At 31.3% G+C, this 12,153-nt stretch overlaps 1 long non-coding RNA gene across 1 annotated transcript; it reads right to left on the reverse strand.

Moving 5' to 3' along the window:
* Positions 1–633: 633 nt before the first annotated feature.
* On the reverse strand, positions 634–4,972 carry LOC139493178 (uncharacterized). The gene is made up of 3 exons (XR_011656934.1): positions 4,890–4,972; positions 2,360–2,413; positions 634–985 (listed from the first exon to the last, which is right to left on the reverse strand). It is a non-coding gene; the product is annotated as an uncharacterized lncRNA (long non-coding RNA).
* Between the last annotated feature and the right edge of the window lie 7,181 nt (positions 4,973–12,153).

The following is a 12,153-nucleotide window of genomic DNA, read 5'->3' on the forward strand; positions in this document are numbered from 1 at the left end:
CCGAAAGAAAACAATTATAGTTTCACCATAACAAACACACTTTCAATGTGATAAAATAAACGTCACAATGAAAAATCACTTTTGATGCGTTGATACGTTCGTGTGGCGCACAGTTTATAACTGTATTGCGGGGTCCTGGTGCACTGTCATGAAATTCATGGGAGGTAAACGGTGTTATTCTATGTACTGTTGTATTATTTATTTACATGTATGTATGTTTCTGTCTTAAGTGTTTTTGCTTTAAATGTCATGTACCAAGTACGGAATATGGCAGTTGTTATCAAAAAGTGTATTTCTATGTATGATGGCGTTTGATTATATTGCAGTTAACTGTTTCTGTTGTTCCGTTTTTTCCTCTCAGTATTGTGACCCAAATTTGTTTTCGCTTCATTGGTTTATGATTATTGAACAACGGTTTACTGCTGTTATCTTTATTTACTTTTCTATTTTGCAGCATACTTTTAAGGTGAATCACTAAAAACATTAATGTTGTTGTCTCTTCGACACATTCCCCGTTTCCATTCTCAATTTTATTTCAACTACCACCAATACCTTCATTTTATATTATGATACTAAATATATAAAGAGATTAACACTTGCTTACTTCTATAAATTTGCATACAGTATCCTCTATTGAAGTCACCATATATAATCCTTGATTTAAATTTCAGTTCACTTCCTCCCAAATCGATTGACCTCATACTAGTCCCACTGATACAATTAATCGACTGAAGAGATCGAGTATCCGATTTATCTACAAGGTCAACATCGACTGCAAGTCCACAGTTCTGTTGTTCCGGGGCCGCATTACGTCGTCCGTCGTATTTAGACATGAATATGGTATAATTTGTCTCAGTATTTTTTAAACTAAGATGACATGTACAGTTGTTTTGGTGTTTCTTTATACGTAATACTACACTGTCAATGAATTTACCTCCATCAGCGCTGTCTTCTTCTCTAGACCCGTTTGTACACATATCTGCCACTAAGATAAAGTACATTTATAATTAACCTTGTAACACTATATATGCAAATGGATATACAGGCTAACTGTATTGTTATAAAGAATTCTACCTCACATCTTCATACATTCATATTTCCGTATAATTTGCTGCCATATATGCATATATTTATTTTGCACGATATGCACGGACAAAAATATACACTTTCAATACACTTTTCACTTATTGTGATAGACATTACAGATATGTTCTTTTTTTTCTACTTAGTTATATGGTCAGTGTGTTACACATGTTACATATGGAATGAACATGACTGTAAAACTATAGGGATAACAGCGAAAAGTTAATGCAATTTCTGATGTCCTGTTTATTAGAAGATAATATTGATATAGTGAGAATAAATGTCGATTTTTTAAGTGTTACTATAACAAAAAATTGTTTGTGGTGAATACATTTATACGCAAATATTTGTTCTAGGAGGTAGTTTTCATTTATAAACATATAAAGCCCATACAGAAGTCAGTATCTTAAGCATGACAAATTTTACCCCAAAAATAAATAGTGACGGCACCACATGTATTTTGCAAATGTTTCAACACAATGGTCGTGAAATTTAAGACATATTTGTGATAAATGTGGACAACGACATCTGTGTTTTGAATTTGTTAAAGGTTTAGTGGGCAATATTAGAGAAGTATAGATTATATATGATTCCGTGGCAAAACGATAAAATTTTCATTTTATTCATGATTTGTGATTTTTGTCCATTAGGTAGGATATGAATTCCCTATAATGAATGTATCATTAAGTACTTTTTGCTAGTATAATTTTTATTGTATTTTACAAAAAAAATCAGGTACGTCCCCTAAGTCAGTTGATTGAAGGAGGGTGGAATATAAATCGTGTTAACAAAAATGTCCTTAAAGATACTAGCATAAAGTTTGGTAAGGCATATGTGCTCCTGACATATATAAGGAACTTTGCTAGAGTTGGGAAGAGACTTTGTGTTTCTAATGTGATTTACTATTGATAGCGGTTGTTTTATTTTTAAATTCTAGATTTTAATAACTTACCATATGGTCTTGGATATACTAGTATTTCATTTTTTATTCAAGTTACCTTATGTTAATACTAGTAATCTCTTGATGGTGGTCGGTTTTTCTCGTGAGAAATTTGTGAGAAGTTAGATAAATGTAACGAACTGCTCACGTAGTTTGTTGAGAAATTCCTTCTTTCTTTCTTTATGTATATATGGCGGACTTCAGCTGATATCTGCACTTTGGTCGGGTTGTTGTCTCTTTGGCACATTCCGCATTTTCATTATTAATTTTATTAGTTATTTCAATGGATAAATAAAGAAATTCTTATACGGTTACAGTAAACTTAATGTTATATACCTATGTTATTATCCAGACTTGGACAAGGGTCGTCAGGATCTGATGAATGCATGACTACAAAATATGACAATAGGAATGATAAAAGGTTTACCCGAATAAATATTCCTCAAACATGCAGTTAGTCAAAATATAGATTAAAGCATCGGCATTCATATTTATGTTTCGATTTACTTGGATATATTTTTCTGTTTAATTTCATAAGTATCAATTGCCGTTTTGCTACCTGCGCTAGCGTAAAAGACGTTAAAATAAGTTTGAATAAGTATGACCTTGTGGGTATGCCAAATATAAGTAATAGTATCAACTTGATGAAAAAAAAACAATATAACTTGAAGAGATTTGATTCAGTTTTACATTATTATATCATTTTACTCATTATATATATATATGAAGTAGATTGAGATAAGTTTTTTTGAAAAAAACGAAAAACAGCTCCATTAACTTCACTACATTCAAGAAAAAAGGCTTGCAAACTTAATGGAATTCTGACACCAAACTTTTTTTGGAAAACGCATAATTATATCATTAAGATATGAAACGTTGTTCAATTATGATGCTCTGCTAATGTGCATCAGGGAACATACAATAACACGTCAGCAGTTTTGTTTCAATTCGAAACCTCATTAAGATTTATAATAGTATTGTCAAACATTTTACCCTTCCGGTGAATTTGAGATATTTCGTGTTTTTGTTGGGTTTGTGTTGCGTAGTCGTTTGAGTTGTTTTCTACGAAGTTTTTGTGGAATTATTTGTTTTTTCCGTTGATTTTCATTTTTAAAGATGTCGTTTGATCATCCCTTCGAAAATTTTACGGACGTCATCACGAGTTTCACAGATGATATCGGATATGTTCCTTATGTCGTTACTACAATACCCTTCCCTTTTCACGAATGTGACCTACCGAATTAGACTATTGACTATTTCTAAGAAAAACACAAACAGGTGTTTTAAAAAGAAAGAGAAGATATCAATATCTTTTTGAATAACGATGAAAAACACAAATAATTCTTACAAAATTAAACACAGAAACGTAAAATAGAGCAACTCTACCTGCAACAATACCTGACATAATAAAGAGCTCGACTATTTCGGAAAGGTACTCAGTTCGTGCTCGTTTTGTTGCATTGCAGTAGAGCAAGTACAATGGATATATATATATAAATATTCCTTTGATTCATTTTGAATGATCCGAAGTACTGGCTACTGGACTTATGCTACTCTCGTAGACTAACAGTCCATAATCAAATGTATCGACCCTGTGGTAGTAATATTAATAACGGGGTACCAATTGCACTGCACTAGATGATCATTTAGACAGTTATATTTCTTCGATGGTACTCGATACCTTATATTTGAAAGTTTGAAGCATAACACAAAGGGGACGGCTAAAAATAAAAAGACAAACGGACAAATAATAGTACAGAAGACAGAGCATAAAAACACTAAAGACTAAGCAAAACGAACCCTACCAAAAACTGGAGATGATCTCATGTGCTCCGGAAGGGTAAGCAGATCTTGTTCTACATGTGCCACCCGTTGTGTTGCTCATGTTAATTATTATAAATCCAATAAATAGTAGCAAACGTTGAATAGATGATATATCCGATAAGGCAAAAAAATATAAAGAAAATAGATCCCAGTCTGAGTTGTCCAGGTCAGATGTTTCTTTTATCTTTATAATGAACCTTTTATATTTTGTTCTTTGAAACGCCATCAACAATATGAAAAACATTTTAGAATCTTTATTCAAGGTATTTAATTTCGGAATTATTCATATTGAAAAACAGTTTATCAAATCTGGTTGAAGGTAACGTAGATGCATCGTAAATTGGTCTGGATGACATACGTAACATATCATGAACTTTTTCGTCCCATTGATGAATACGGTAAATGTATTTTGGAAATACTTTCATTTGAACCCCTTTCTGGTGACGGATAATGCACGCAAACATAAAGTGAATTATTGGTCCAAATGTAATTGGAAAGAATGTCCAGACTAAATGATTCATATAGTGAATACTTTATTACGAATAAATGCATTTTCTTTGACAAAATGATATGTTTCCTTATTTTGATACAATGATTTTACACATAAAATTTGTTCAACTGAATAACTACAGAGTCGAATAACAGAAAACATTTTTGTCATACTTCATTTTAAATCAAGTATGAAAATATGTTTACAACGACTGCAGCATAAACAAGGTTATTTTATATAAATTTAAAAATTTAAAGAATAATTAAGTTACATATATCATGTAACCCGGGGTTTATGCTTGACATGACGTTTGTCGTTCTTCATTCAAGATTTAGAACAAAAATCGAAAGATAATTACAGAACCTTCAAGTTTAATTCTAAATGACCTAAAAGATTCAGGTTAAACGTATTTTAATAATAGCCATATCATGTTACCAGGTTTCGTTAACTTTAATATAGTATAAAAGTCAATGCACCCACTAAAATAATAACATTACCAATTATTTCATAAGGAATCAAAATAAGAAAACTTTAAATAATTCATCATCTTACCTGTGAGAAGCGAAAATAAAATCGGTATTACCAAGGCGTAGAAATATGTATTCATCATTATTATCAATTGATATTGTCATTACTGCAATGAATTAAGGAAGTATTATCCGGAAAAAGTAAACCGGTATTCACTGAACACTTCAGTGGTTTTGTGTGTCGACCTTATTGTGTTTGTACATTCTTTGTTTGTAAACAAGACTTTAATAGTTCGGTAATGAATTTTATATGTGTAATATATGTAACAAACACCTCCGTATTTGAAACATATAGGATACTTAAAACAGATACAGCATATGTACAGAAAATCACATGTAGAGACTTTCATCTTTTAAAATAGAATAGATAAGAAATATATTTGTATTTAATATATATTGTCTTGTAATTTGCATTTCAAAACAAAACTCAAAAGATCATTGTGTAATTTCTTTGAAAAATATGAGGGAATGTTTTCAAACAGAGAAAAAATGGAGCGGATTTTACTTGATTAAAAAGATGCCGATAAGTGCACAGCAAGCAAGATGACGATATTACCACGAATCTGACACGTTTTTGAAGCTTCAAGCAATAACAACGAGTGGCTATATATCTACGAAAAAAAGAACATTATACCTCAACAGTTTCAATAATACCAATATTGCAATGACAGTATTCTCCAACAAGTCCCCTGATGATATGTCATAAAAAGTCCCAACTCAGCTAAACCAGAAATTATAAAGTTATTGCAGATGTAGGTTCAAACAAAACAAAAAAACGTCTTTATAAAGGAAAATAGAACTCAAGAAACAGAATAAGGGACAAAATAAAAGTACCTAGGCATCAGCAACTGGCAATTTGGAATACTATAATCAACATATTAGCAAAGAATCCCAACAGCTCAATTGATCGTTCATGAATCCAAATTTGAACGGGATGGCCCACGATATCGACCCTCTTAGTTTTCCTGCATGCAAGTAAATAGACAAATTCTACTCGACATGTGAAAATTTCTTAGGAATTGAGCATTGCAAATCGGATTTTGAATTTTGAATACTATGTAACATAACAGGAAATATCATATCTGTACTTAAACGTTTGATAGTAAAAGTACATACAGTGCATAATAGTATAATAATAAAGAAAAAATATTCTTTCAACCAGGACCATTTTCTATTCAAAGGACAATGAAAAACTACGATAATTTAAAAAAAAAAGCTTCCTTGATATAAAGGATAAGATATCATGTATCCTTTGTACAGATTTAACACAAACGTTTTATTATTATTCATAAAACATGAATTAATCATCACACACACATGTTTTAGCAGGGGCAGAAAGGTGAATCATACGAAATCGGATTACGGAAACTAGCAAGATAAATAATTACATGAAACTAATCACTCTAAATGTTTATTTTTTTCAGTTACATGAAACTAATCACTCTAAATGTTTATTTTTTTTAGAAAAAGAGAGAGGATAACAAGAGGCTATCCAAAATCAAGTCAAACAAACAAGGCCACACCATCTCAACAAGAGAGCCAGGATAGCTCGCCTGGTAAAATCAGAGACATATTTACAGTTCAAAACAAAGCATGTAAATTCTTTTTATCTGTGGGAAAAAACACGTCCAATATCGCAAGTCGGGGCGACATGGGGTGGATTTCATGTTTAAATAAGCAGCGTATATCATGTATCAGACTTTTGTGTAAAATCACTAGAACAGACGAAAATCGGAACGTGTTCAAAATATGGAAGTGGGCCTCAAGAAGACGCAAAGGTTGGTGCCGCGATGTGGATAAATTTACCGAGTTATTAAACATTCGAAACACCGTAAACGATCTATCTTTATCTACGAAAACAGTTATGAAGTTTGTGACGGACAAAATAAAGGTTTTAGACAATACCGAATGGCAAAGTGAACTATTCAATGATCGTGGACATCAAAATGGCAACAAACTTCGAACGTACAGGTTATTTAAAACTAACAATTTTGCCGAGACATACGTTCTTCAAATTATGCCACGCTCGTACAGACGTACTCTAGCCTTGTTCCGCGCCGGCTCGCTCCCGTTAGCCATCGAGACTGGCAGGTACACAAGGCCGCCTACAGCTTTAGAAAATAGACTTTGTAAATTTTGTTCCTTAAATTGTGTTGAATCTGAAAAACATTTTCTTTTGCAATGTTCCTTATATGATGACATTAGGTTTGAATTGTTGTTCGAATTGTTCAAAATATATTGACAATTTCTCAATGTTAAATGATGATGTCAAACTTGTTGAAATAATGAAATGTTCTGATATTCAAAAATGTTTAAGCAAATGTTTACATAAGAGTTTTATGAGACGAAAATTATTTTCTTAATTATTACTAATAACATACTAGTTGTAAAAGTCTATTTTATGATTTAAAAGTCACTGCGATTAATTTTTTATAAGATAATTAAATATGTAATCGTTAATTTTTAGATGAAATTATTTTAAAACTTAGAATATATATTTTATTCTTTTTAACTTATTTCCATACTTTTTAACAACATTCATTTCGGATTTTATTTTTTGCTCAAATATATATGCTTTTAAATGCATAAACACGTTTTAACTTTTTTTGATGATAATTTTATGAATTTTACCGTTAAACTCTATTACAAAATGTAATAATGTATATAACATGTGTTAAGTGTCTCATAAGTCAAATTTATGACTGGGTATTGATTGTTTTATTGTATACTGTGATTTGTAAATATTGTCAATCAATATGTGACACTATAATAAAATATATATTTATTTACACTTTATGTATATATGTCTCTTGTAAAATATATGCCATTTTGATATCCTCCTTTTATTGTGATCAATTTAAAAGCAATACACCCCATTACTAATGTGACAATTTCACCATGTTGAATTACTTGCGGATCTTATTTTGCTGATATTTTTTTTAAAGTTTCTCTCTTACTATAATAGTTTTTTTTTACAAAAATGTAGAACAAATGGATAAAAAAAAACATCATTTAGGAGAAAATAATTTATTTATAGGTCTGTTGACAGTTTTAACTATGATTTATAATTTGTATATGCAGAATAGTGTTGCTTTTCAACTGTTTCTCGCTTTCTATTTTAGTTTGTGCAAGAAATACACATTCAAATAGAAAATAAAGTATCGTTCAGCAATAACCTATAAAAAGAGTCAGTTGACAATTTCAGCCATGAAGACTTATTTTGAAATCTTGTATTGCAAATCATCAAAGCACTACACAATTTCTCTGAAAAAAAGGAAAAAATATATACACGTTTCATGAGCAATAACTTCTATAAGCAGTCAATCGACAAAAGTGTAGGCCCAGTAAGATCCCTTTTTGGCCCAAAAATATAGCAGTTTTACAAAACTGTTAGAATGTAAACTTTTTGCTTTTAATTGGAAATAAAATAATTCTGTTACATAATATATGTGCTGTTTTTGACAATACAATGCACATGTATCGGGTGCTAGCATCATTGAATCGTGATAAATTACTGAAATTATTCACCATTTTAGCATTTAAGTTAAATGTTAGACGGTTCCAGTAGCCGCATTTGTGTTCGTTCTTAATATTTAAATGTAAGTTGTGTTTGATGATAACACATAACATATATAAAGGTATATGAAAACGGATGTGGCCACTTTCATTTTTGACAAAAACCATCTGAAAGTCACCTATTATGGCATATTTAGTAGATTGTTTTGTATTTAAGCTTGAATTTTGGCGTCTTTCATGATTAAATCAGTTCAAATCTTTCACACAAACATAATGAATCGACTGAAGTAGACACTTAAACCTTAAATCAAATAAACCTAGAGCAATAATCGGCTAATAATTTCAGTTATGTTGATATATTGGTAGATTCTGCTTATATTTGTTTCTGTTTTAAATTTTTTATTTGTCTATGATAGTTTTCAAGGTAATCATGATAATATGCAAAAATGGAATAAAATTATTAAAGGGCAATATAACTCCAAAATGAATCGACTGAAGATTTCAACCATCTAGCTCATTTGAAGTTCTTGTCGTCTTGGTCATTCGTTCTATTTAGAGTTTCTATCGATCTATTACAATTTTCAAGATAAAGGCATTTATCGGCAAAAATTGTCATCAAAGGGCAATAACTTCAATAAGGAGTCAACTAACAATTTTGGTCATGTTGAATGATTTTTAGCTTCGTGTTTGTATGTCTTTTCTTGCTACTTATTGTTGTTTTTCGTATTGTTTTTATTTTTGCATTTTACCCCCATTGTTTTATCGTTTTAAGCCATGTCGACCATCTTGTTTGAAATGCGGAGATCATCAGACACATTGTATAAACTATGTACCCTTATGACAAGGAAACGATTTCTTATAAAGTTATTTAATCAGATAAAGACGGACGCTAAGTGATGACAAGGCTTACTTTGCCTTTCGTCCAAGTGAGAGAAAAACGCTGAGCAAAGGTACCAGGATTATAATTTAATACGCCAGACGCGCGTTTCGTCTACATAAGACTCATCAGTGACGATCAGATCAAAATAGTTATAAAGCCAAGTACAAAGTTGAAGAGCATTGGGGACCCAAAATTTCTAAAAGATATGCCAAATTCGGCAGTCTATTCCAGGGATAAGAAAATCCTTAGTTTAAAACAAATTCAAGCTTTTGAAACAGGAAATTCATATAAAAAATGACCATATAATAGATATTCTTGTCAATACCGAAGTGCTGACTACTGGGCTGGTGATACCCTAGGGGACGAAACGTCCAACAGCAGTGGCATCGACCCAGTGGTGTAAATTGTTAGCAATAGTCTTTCAATGTCAATAACTCCTATAATAGTTCAATTGACAATTCATCCAGGGTGACTTATTATTCATTGATTTATATTTGCTGAACGCATAAGCTTCTTACACTTCTCCCCATTAATTTAATTCATGTTTGTACAGAAATTTTGCACAAGTGATCAATATTTTGTCTTTTCTAAAAAGTTTCAAATTACAAATTGTACAAGATCACAAAAACTATTGTAAACAACAGAATGATAATGTCTTCCTACGTCAGGAAATCCTCTGGGGAAAATGTTATGAAGTCATATCCACATCTAGGATATATAAAACAGCTTCATCATATGTAGGTCACTTGTATTGACTTTCATCTTTTAACATATAATCGATAAGAAATTTATTTGTGTTCAATATTATGTCCTGCACTTTGAAATGAAATTCAGAAGATAATTATGTAGTTATTGTCAAACATGCGGGAATTTATACAGTGAAAGTGTATAAGATTTTAATTGATTTAAAAGAAGCCGATACACATACAGCAAGCTTGATGGGGATGGTACCACGAATCTAAATCGATGTTGAGGCTGGCTATCTACGAAAAAAAAGAATATTCTAAAGCAACAGTGACAATATACCAAACATCTTATATGATCGATTTACATACGTATTATCCGACAAATACCCTGATGGTATGATAAAAAGAATCACTACTCAGCTGTATCACAAATCAGAACTGCAGATTCAGGCTCAAACCAAAATAAATTCTTTAAAATATCCACGAAACAGAATTAGGGACAGAATAAGAGTATATAGGCCTTGGATTCAGCAACCATCTATCTTGGAATGTCCAATTTCAACAGATTAGCATAGATAATTAGTCAACAGCTTCTGGTTCGTTTGGGGTTTTTTCTTGCAGGAACGTCAAATACTTGTGTTCTTGACTCGGCTAATATACCAGAATTATGATTTAAGGATGTACTTAGGTGGGGTTAGGTGAAAATTAATAAATTAAGAAGTTAAAATTGATACCATAAGCTGGTAGAGCATCAATAAAGGATAAAAATAAGCAAAAAATATTGATAGGTCATGGACCTCCTTTTCGAGATATTTGAGATTTAAAATATGGCGGGAAAAGGCTGACTCGGACTTTTACCTTATATTTGCAGTGGTATTATAAGGTCTCAAAACAAAAGAACGAAAATTAAGAATCTTCTAAAATTTTGGTAATTGACCTTTCATGAGCTATTAAGTCTTATATGAAAAAATAAATGGGTGTTATGGGGCAAAATATTTTACATTGTATTGTATGGAAAAACACCAAGGAGTCCGAATATTTGACACAAATTCCGAAACCTCACCTAAGTACATCCTTAAGCAATGGATAACGATAAAATAAAACAAATGAATTCTAAGTGCTCATCTATAACAACTTATAGCTTAATCGGGTATGAAAACAATATATGATAAGATCAAAGAAATGCCTTTTACTATAGTAAAAATGATCTAAATTTTGTCGTTCATGATTCGAAATCTGAAAGGGATGGCACACGACATTGGCCGTTTAAGTTTTCCGACATATAAGTGAATAGAAAAAAAATACTCGACGTGTGGAAGTTTGTTAGGAATTGACATAAAACAGCTGTTTAAAGTACTACTAGTATGTAATATTAAAAGATGATTCTGTTCATCGCGTTTTTATACACAAAATTTTACATATGCACGCTATACATATAATAATAAAACATCTATTCTTTCAACAATGTAAATTTTCTATTAAACTACGATGAAAAAACGACGATATTTTAAATCTAAACTTCCTTGATAAAAAGGAAGAGCTAGCATGTATCCCTTATATAGATATAACACAAACGTTTTATTTTTATTCATAAAACATAAATTAATCAACGAAAACATGATTTAACAGGGGCAAAGAGGTGAATCATACAAAGTTAGATTACATAGACTTGAAAGTATTTGTCAATATGTAAATGAAACTAGTCTCTCAAAATAATCATTTAAAAGAGAGTGATAGAGATAAGATAACAAAGAGTTTATCAAAAATCATGAACAGGTAACGCCATGGCTTAAAGAAACAAGAGACTCATAAGAGCCAGGATTGCTCATCTGGTTCAAAATACATCATTTTGATATCCCCTTTCATTGCAATCGGCAACTATTTTAGTTTATGTAAAGAATGCACAAACAGAATGAAAATCATTCTCTTGCGGGGGGGAAGGGGGGGGGGGGAGCCAATAACTCATAAAAGCAGTCAGTTGATAATTTCAGCCATGTAAATTTATTTGAAAATCTCTTTTGTGCAAAACAATAAAATAACAAAATTACGGAACTCAAAGGAAAATTCGAAACGGAGGAACCATAAGCAAATGGCAAAGCGCAAATACAGATTTGCTCTCTACAATTTCTCTCTATCTATGTTTCACCAGCTTGAAGAACAAATAAATTATGACAAAAAAAACATCTTTGATGGCCAATAACTACTAT

Source organism: Mytilus edulis, chromosome 10, assembly GCF_963676685.1.
Source record: "Mytilus edulis chromosome 10, xbMytEdul2.2, whole genome shotgun sequence".
In the NCBI taxonomy this organism is placed as follows: domain Eukaryota; kingdom Metazoa; phylum Mollusca; class Bivalvia; order Mytilida; family Mytilidae; genus Mytilus; species Mytilus edulis.